The following is a 9,766-nucleotide window of genomic DNA, read 5'->3' as shown; positions in this document are numbered from 1 at the left end:
CCATACTTCTTCATGGATTCCAGAGAGACCATGTCAAAAAAGCCTATCAAGTTCAACTTGACCATAGTCCAAAGTGATGTCTTAGCATCGTAGAAGTGTTCGCTTTCTCATAGGGGACGCAATAGGCAATACCTCATCAGGTTTAATGGCAAATCCCGAAAAATTAAGGGAATATTAGTAAAATCCCCACTTTTCAACACATTGTTAACTATCAAAAGATCATTGGGCAATGGGCATGATCACCATAAGTGCTCTTAGCTCGTCCCTGCAAGTTTTATGAAGCACATATATATATATATATATATATATATATGAAATTACATTGTACTATTGTTAAGTATGTAACAATGATACTGAGTTAACTTCTGCTATGACTTTTCTTGTTTAGAAACTGGTGTTGAGTAGACTCGTCCATCCATAGTCTTGATATGTGTTATTGCATACAAATTTATGTTATATAATAACATATGTAGATGTCAAGATGATAGGACTGACCATTGGTAGGAGGAAGACATTGCCATCTTCATTTGCGGTAATACGGTATTCATTTTGCAAGGCAACGTTAGCTAAACACCACTATTGCCTAAGGTTTGCGTCACTTAGGAAATCAAGAGACTTTCGGGGAATTGTGACAACTTAAGGAATGTAACAGCACTTATAGGAATGTTGATTGACTCTCTCGAGTCAACCATATTCGTAATGGTCATAATTCGAATATTTTCATACACATATTGAGCACTTGCAGGGCAGACAACAACACAAAAGGCTCTGATCACATGCTTGGCTACTTTTAATAAGTATATTTGTACCTTTGTAGCCATGATCGAATATGAAAAATGTCTGAACTTCTTCACACGACAAAGAACGTGGAGAAAACACACGAATAAACAGCACTTACTCTTAAGAAAAGTAAAAAAAACATTACAGTAGAATATGGTATATAATCCCCACAAACTCAGCACCTTGAGTTTTACCTCACTAGTTGTGCATAGACGAATAATCTTTTTCATGGGTTGACATCTGTCGAAGATGTATATATGTATTATGTACATTTAAAAAATGTTACAAGCTTCACACTAGCAATATTATTACTTTAAGTTGTGCAACCATATTATCTGTTATGATACATGATAGGCTCTTTTCATATTATATTTAGGAGAATTTTTATCTATTGTTATTTCTCTTTGTTGTCATGAGTATTTGGAGGCGGCAAATCGGTTTTAATTTATTTTGTCTATGTGTAGTGGATATATTGTATTATATTTCAGGTTAGTTTAATTCATGTTATAGAGGAGATGTCGAAATTTTGATAAATCATAATATGATTACTATCTCTCGAGGTTAGTCATAGAGCCTCGTTTCTTCAAAGTTGCTTCGTAAGCTCCTAGCATACATCTTTCGATGTTAGCTATAAAGCTTCATCTATTTGAGGAAATTCAGGCTCAACTGCACATTTTAGAGGTAGATTATAAGTCCTCACTTATTGGAGTGGTTCATATTTCAGAGATCATTTGTAAGTCCTTGTATCTCAAAAACTATTTGTAAGTATTCATCCATTAACAAAAGCTCATATTTTGGAGGCAATTCGTAAGCCCTCACCCAGTTGACAACTTATATTTTGAAGTTTGACTGGCATATAAATGTACAACTTACACTTGAATGATTATTGTTGTATATATAAATTACGTGGCATGCATGTGATGCTGGGATTCCCACATTTGCTGACTAGGCATCGATAATTTCAATTGGATTGGTTCTATCGAATTAAACATGTTCTTCTATGTTGGCCTCGTTCAAAGGTCTATTTTGGCCCATTTCTCTCCCTCTTATATAGGTGAGCCATTTACATTTGACGTATGTTACACTAAACCAAAGCCAAATCCTCCTCACTAGTCTCTCTTCTATCCCATTCTAGTAGTTGGCATGATCATCGGCTTGCAAATGATCGTTAGACTTTTTTCTTAGTCAATGACCTTTGCACCCTAAAGATGGGTGCAGGTGATGCCTTGTTGGATGGAGAGGTGGCCGGAATTTTTTTGACCACTCGATTGGACAAATTTTGAGGTCAACATATTCAATTAGTAAAGCACAATGTTTTTAACTTCTTTTCTTCTTGAATATGTTTAGTCTTCAATTCTCCTAACTGAAAGTCTATGTACAAAATGTTTAATATTGTCACGTAGGGCGACTATGATTATGAACGATTGTAACTAGCATTATTCTCCTCAAAACCTATGCTTTTAGTCTTGCTGTAGTTCAAGGCCATAGAGTCTCAACTCCTTTCCAATAGATAGAAAATATCAAAAGCATATCATAGCTTTGTCAATATCACTATTTTAGTTTTTTATACTTATGGTAACATGGAACCTCCACAAAGAGATACCACAGATTCGAATTGGCCAACCCATTCTGATTAGATCCTAGATTGGTGTCTCAGATTGAAGTGCCATCTTGTGGAGAGATATTAATAAATCATTCGTTCAAATCAACCAAATGGACTAGCCGTGGACTGATTCCATAATTTTGGTTCCATGATTTGTGTGTTTACATTTGTATTTGATTTCTGTGTATGTTTGTAATTATATCTTTCCACCGATTGTGGATTCTTGCTTTATTTCCTTGCATAAGAACCTTCTGTAAAATGTACAAATAACAATGACAATAACCGCCAACTACAATATCTCTCGTGTTTGTTAACTCTTGTATTCTTCAATACTCATTACTAGACATGCCATTAACGTGTTTTAGGCAGCTCAGGGATTTTTCAATATGAATAAGAAGTTTTACAAAACAAAGAAATGTTGGTGTGCAGATCTGCGATAGACCTCTACAGATAGTGCCAGGACTGTTAATTATTTATGAATATTATTTATTTAAGTAAATAGTAATTGATTAAATAAATTAGAAATAATTAGTTTGATACATGCTGAATATTAAATACACAATTATTATTCATAACCAATTAAAAATAAATATTACATAAATAAATTGTATTACACATCTGTTGCATCGTTATACAGCGGAATCTGACTTGTACAAAATTGTCGTGTATGTCTCGTTGTGTCGTACCTACCGCACTTACGAGGTCGGGAAAATTATCTGATAGACGGTATTCTAAACATACGTCTACGTCCAGGGATATGTGGTCCGATTTCTGGTGGCAACAAATTATTCAGTGATAGAATGTGGTCAAGAACATTTCACTCGGCTTCGTTTGGTACAGGAAATATTGTTTCGACATACTATGCTCTCCAATAATCAGTCGTATGATAAACACTGTACAAGGTGTATGTTGGAAATTCTCTATGCATAGTCACTGCCACTGTATGTGCACATGAAACTCTCCAACTGAAACTGTCTACACGTGCACGTACTACCATTCAAGTGCACAATGTATCCGAAATTAATTGCATATTTCACGGAGAAGCAAAACTAATATAGTGGTTCTACGCATACTTTTCTCGCCACATCTAGAGTCTTGAAGAGTTTATCTTCATGAGCCGGGGTGAGCACACTTGTGCAACTCTGTGATTCCTCACGTCGATCATGAAATCACTATTGAAGCTTGTCACGAATGTTCTCAATTATTCCAAAAATTGGTAACCCTCGATCCTTCTTGAATAAGACATTGAGTGACTTTACATTGTTCGGCGTCATCATGTTGTATCGACGTCCTGGAAAATGTGATTTTGCCCAATGTTCAATCCCCACGCCTGTTAGATACTCCCATGCAGCATGCAATTTACTGTCTATTTCGACCATGAACTTCTCAAACTCTTCAAAATTGTAAGTCTCTGCAACTCTCCTGAACAACGCAACGATGCCCTTACCTCGATACTTGGTCTTCAGGTTTTCCTGTATATGGTAGATACAATAACTATGATGTGCCTTAGGGAAGACTTCGGTGATACCATTTATTATTGAATGCCCTCGGTCGGTTACGAATGCTAGGCTCTCGATGTCCCCAATTACTTCAACTACGTAAAGAACCAATGCATCGCTCGATCATTCTCTCCATCAACTATGCCAAATGCAAGAGGTAAATTTGGATACTGATATCTTGACATGTTGCAATAATCAACTTGCCCTCGTACTTAGCCTTAAGGGTTGTACCGTTGACTAGAATTAAGGTTGCATCGCTTTTCGAAATCCTCGAACGCATTGTCCAAGGGTCATGAAGAAATACTTGAAGCGATTCTCGTCGTTCCTCTCAATAAAAAAAGTCGATCCAGTATTAGTTTTCCCATGTTATAGCAACACCTGGAAAATTTAAATAAACAATAATCAGAATAAGTAATTAAATATTAAATAAACAAAAAAGCAATCGAAATATATAATTAACAATTAAAATAAAAATTAAAAATCAACTAAACAAAAATACTTGGCTTGCCAGTTTAGCATAACTCTCCTCGGCCGAACTCGTTAAGTCCTCCAATGCGCATTCTTTAGCCTTTCAAACCTTCTGATAGCTCATGACCACCCCGTACTCTCGATGGACATCATTAATGATGACCGAAGGTCTATAGATCGTTCGTGAGTCCTAAAACTTGTGCATTATTTCTCGACCAATGAACCATACTCGGGCTTGCCTGTGATCATTTCGACGAATACCCATTTTGCAAGTATCTTCCAGTGCATACATATGAATTACAAAGAACTCGTTTGTGTCCATTTTCGTCGCTCGCAAACGCCAGTGACAATTTTCGTCAATGCAGATAATTGTGTATGTTGACTTGTTCGATTTCTTAACCTTAAACTCGAAATTGTATTTCAAAGCAATCCGGTGCACAACTTCTTGCAAATATTTCTTTTTTTGAACAGTTGCTCGACATATAAATCTTTGTCATCGGGAACTAACCGCGAACAATTAGTGGACCATGTACTCGGTCCAGCCTGTGAGCTCTCACCCGACTCACATCTCGGGAGGGATAGAGCATTCAAATCCTCATTTGTGAATGCATTTTCATTCTCGTTGTCTTCAACTTTCGAGGGAATTCTGTGCGTAACAATGAGATCATTTACTATATCGGGAACAACTGTATCGGGAATAACCACATTGTCCTCATTAGCTATCTTCACTGTATCTCAAAAATCATTAAAATTACGATTCTTTCCAACAAAATCTTTGTGCTCACCCCCGGGGACGTTCTTCTTCACCAAAGTTACACAAATAGGAATCGAACGTTTCTGGTTTAATTCAATTAAAATCTGCATTTTAGCTTCAGAAGTAACCGTTACAGGTGAAATTTTCTTACCGAATAGAAATCTCAATTCCATGTCGAATTGAGAGGGATCGACGTTAAGCGAGTTCTGTAAATCATTGTACATTTGTGCATACGATGTACTTGATGTTATAAGAATTGCAATAGAACTGCATCTTTCACTCGTCCATTTCCACACTCATTGATCATTTTTCTTCATTTCAAATTCACCAAAGTAACAAATCGGACTGCAGCTGATGCCATATCTGTATTAGAAAGCGACGATTTATTAAAAAAATTGTAAATACATGGAAAAAAGAAGTAAAAAAATTGAATTGAAAACAACCGGCTATTAGTAACTACCGGCTGTTAACAGTCGGTGTCGATTTGGTTTTTCGATTTTTCAGATGAATTTTTTCATCGTTCTTGCTAAAAAAATTATAGATCCATTGAGGGCTGTAAAAATTTATCTGTCTATGTCGAAATAAGATTTAAAGATTCAAACAATATACTATTTAGTTTTAATAAAATTAAAAATACGTAATATATACTTACCAATTTCGAGTGATGGTTGTGAATAATATTTTCTTGTTGAGCTTTTGATAATTTTGTGAGATCTCAATATTGAAGTAGATGAAAATTGAACTTTCTTTTTATCTGTGTTGCAGAAACTGATAAGGAAACTTATTTGGTTTTGAAATTTACGTGGGAGTGTTTGTAATTTATTTGTTATTTACCAATGGGTACCATTGTCTTTTTAACAACCATATATTTTTGTAATTACAAAACATAAAAAGAGCAAAATTGTCATTTACATTTCAAAAGGTCATTGTGGTGAATGTGAAAAATGAATTGGTCAATGTGGCAAAGTAATTTTTTGACTTGGCTATTTTGAAAAGTACCCCCGAAAATATATTATGAATATTAGATTTTAGTTAAATGTAAAGTTTAAAATAATATAAAAATTTCAAAAGCATTTAATGAGGATAAATATTTGTAGATGAATTTAAAGTGATATTCTTTTATTTAATTTTATTCTTGTATATTTAACTAAATTTACATAAGATTAAAAACTTAATATATAATTTTTTTGACAAATTGATAGATATATAATAATGGTGGATTGAAACAACGACTACAATTTTTTTTTTATGTAACCTCTTAAAAAAATAATTTAGCCCATGTTTGATTGTGTTCGAAATCATATTTATTGTAGAATTGGTTGCCTTGAAAATTGTAATTTTTAAATTAAAAATGGTGACCCAAAAAAAAGCAACCATTGCATTATGTGACGAATTAAGTTAGTACATTCTCCTTGACATTGTAGTTGACATTCTCCCTAAATGTCAAAATCCGATGTGAGGGTGTTGTAGAAATTAATGGTTATGATAGATACCATGTGAAAAAGTGTCAAACTTGATGTAAAGGAGAATGTACAAATAGCATGATTATTAATTAAACAAAACTTACCACTTGTGTTGGTGAAAGTATGTATCAAATTGAAAATTCAAATATGGGCAAAACTATCTTTGCTAAAAGCAAAACCATGAATATGATCACGTATCTTTTGTGTTATAATATGTCATGCCATAAATATTATTAAATGTAAATGAATCCAATTGATAATGAAAATAGATTCTTGATAAAATATGGGGTCTAAGGCAGATCTTAATTTATTATACTAAGAATGAAAGGTCAAAATATTTATAACTATTTTTCAATAAAAATTTCCTGACAAATATGCTATCGAATAAACTGTAAACAGAATTCATCATCTAAAATTGGTGTTGTTACGGGATTTTAGTTTATTTTATTATAAATCATATTAAAACTTTGCCCAACCGGGTCTTGGTGGTGTAGTTGGTTATCACGCTAGTCTCACACACTAGAGGTCCCCGGTTCGAACCCGGGCTCAGACATATCTTTAAAGTTTTTATTTTTCTTTCCTACGTCAGTACTGACAATTTGTGCATTGAATAGTACAAACTGACCTTTTAATAAAATGGTTAATAAAGTATTTTAAATTCATAAAGAAAATTTACTGTTACCCATTTAAGAAAATTAAGAATACGGAAACATTTGAATTTTGATATGAACGTAAAGAGTGTGTTGAAAATAAGATTTCTATAAATGCATATGACTTCTCTCGAACATTTTTAATTTTTAAATCTGGTATTTAACATATTTTATGTAATTTTTGAATAACAGATATCAATTTAGAGTTTGTTGAAAGTGTGTCCAAATATATAAGTTATACGATGTGTCCGAAAATGATGCGACTACCTAAATTTGACATCTTTTTAGCAAACATAAACGTGTTTTCACTCGGATGGGGCCATGCCTGTTCTTGGTACCTCTACTAACACTTGAAACCTTTCAGAACAACAATATGCATTTCACCAAGTTGAAATCAGAGTCAATAGCCTCTTAATCACTCTGTTCATGCGTTTTCTATCTATACGTGGCAAGTATAAAGCTTTTTGAGCAATAATTGATGCACAAGGCCCATGAAGAAACTTTAGAAAAGAATTCTCATCAGCCAGAGAAAAATTAATAAACCAATTTCGCTGCATCATGAAATTTGTCAAGGAGACGAATAAAATGGCCAATATACATTGTCTTGATTAAGAGCGACTAGTAACATATACATCGAGTCTTAGTATGTATGTATATTGGGCGCTCAATACAAAAGTAGTATTTGACATTCACCACATGAAAAATGTACCATCAACAAGTATGAAAAATTTCTCAAGTGTTTGACAATGGATCATACAAACTTTGGTTGAGAAGTCTAACACAACTAACATCAGAAAAGTCCTGTTTAGTTATCCGCCAGACTATGGATGTTTCTCTGCAGCATTGGTAGGCAGTTTGCCAATCTCACTTTCTTGATTTTTCTTCTTTGGTCCGAAGATGAACTCTTTCACTGAACGTTCAACTGATAATATTTTGTTTTTTATCTGTAATTTCAAAGGCAGAAATGATAAAGATAAGGTTGTGGGTAACAATATCACTGTCGTAAAAGACCAATAACACATACTGTTTGTCCGAACAAATGTAGAGGCATACATCGCAAATGAAATATTAAAAGCAAAACTCTATGCACATACAGATATAATTTACAATGTCATAACGTAATCAAATGAATTCAAGTCTATCCTCGTGAGTCCATGAAAACATCACTAAGTACTAAATCTATTGATAATTCAACAATGTGAAAGGGTAATGAGAGATTCATAGCGCTACTTAACATCTACAGAAGCCATTTTAACTTATGAACTGTCATAAACAAACATCTTTAACTTGTAAAAGAGAGAGAGTGAGAACTTTGAAGAACCTGCAGAACCTGCCACCAATCAAGTGAATGTTGGCTTTATTTTCTCGTCTTAAATTGCATGCCCATTTTGCCTGGCTAAAAAGGCTCCGCTGGAGAACATGGCATTTTTGTTCAAATATAGACTGGCCATACTTGTGATGGTTCCCAAGGATCCAACACTACACGACCACTTAGGTCTACATTGCCACGATATTGTCCTATGGTTTGTTTGAAAAGGAAAAGTTTATTGCAAAATGATAAAGGGCATGAGTGACTGGATTATATTCTTTCATCAAGTGAGCCAAAACTGTTGAATATCACTTCTTAAAATTTAGAAGTGGGCAAGTACTTCGCCCAGAAAATAGTTAAAACATCAAGAGTGAGAAATATTTTGACCATATTCAGAATTGCACCTATACAATTCTCGTATCTTGTTCATGCAACTGTTAGTTCTGAAATTTGTGACACGTTGCATTATCTGTAGCACCCCAAAGGTAATCTGCACGCTTCACTACATAGAATAGCATACTGCTATGAAATGTCATCAGTGAGCACCCAAGGTTTTGGACAGCTAGACAGCAAAAGAAATAAGCTATATCTACAAATTAACCGGATTTCAATCAAGATTTTCTCAAGATGCTTTCTCAACAATGGAAGACTTCAGTAATTCAATAAAAATGATAATTCTATCTAAGAGATGATTTAAGAATACATATTTTCCATGAGCTCACACACAATTTCCAGTCATAGTCAACAATCCATAAGAATGACTCCTACACATGTTCTCTTCTCATCATAGAAAACAACTTTCGATACCATTATATAATTCATATCATTAAAACTTCACTGATTAGCAAATTGTACATTCAATCAATCTACGCCAATTGCATCTGCTAATTACTGGATCGGTTGAAAACTGGCATCGCAACTTGCTAGTGTTCTCTCTTCATCTCAGGACTTCAAAGCAAGCTAATCGACTATGTGAGGAGATAAAAACACATATGAAAAGCTTCAATTAAAAGCTAGCCTTTAGAAGAAAAAAATACATTAGAGTCCATGCTACCTGTCGTAGTACCTAACTGTGCCCAAATACATTTTGAACCAATCTAGAAATTAGGGAAACTACATTTTCGTTCTATTTCGCGATCAAAATTGTCAAAGTGGACTTTGAGCACACATCCTCATCTATCTCTACCCACCCTCTGCTCTTGGCATCTTTATAAATCATACCATCCTATCAATTTGATTT

At 34.2% G+C, this 9,766-nt stretch overlaps 1 non-coding gene across 1 annotated transcript; it reads left to right on the top strand.

Moving 5' to 3' along the window:
• Positions 1-7,046: 7,046 nt before the first annotated feature.
• On the top strand, positions 7,047-7,120 carry TRNAV-CAC. Its single transcript has one exon. It is a non-coding gene; the product is annotated as a tRNA-Val (tRNA).
• Positions 7,121-9,766: the final 2,646 nt, after the last annotated feature.

Source organism: Olea europaea, unplaced genomic scaffold (genome assembly GCF_002742605.1).
Source record: "Olea europaea var. sylvestris unplaced genomic scaffold, O_europaea_v1 scaffold7276, whole genome shotgun sequence".
Classification (NCBI taxonomy): domain Eukaryota; kingdom Viridiplantae; phylum Streptophyta; class Magnoliopsida; order Lamiales; family Oleaceae; genus Olea; species Olea europaea.
Note: the sequence above shows the minus strand (reverse complement) of the source record. Positions and strands in the feature narration are given on the sequence as shown.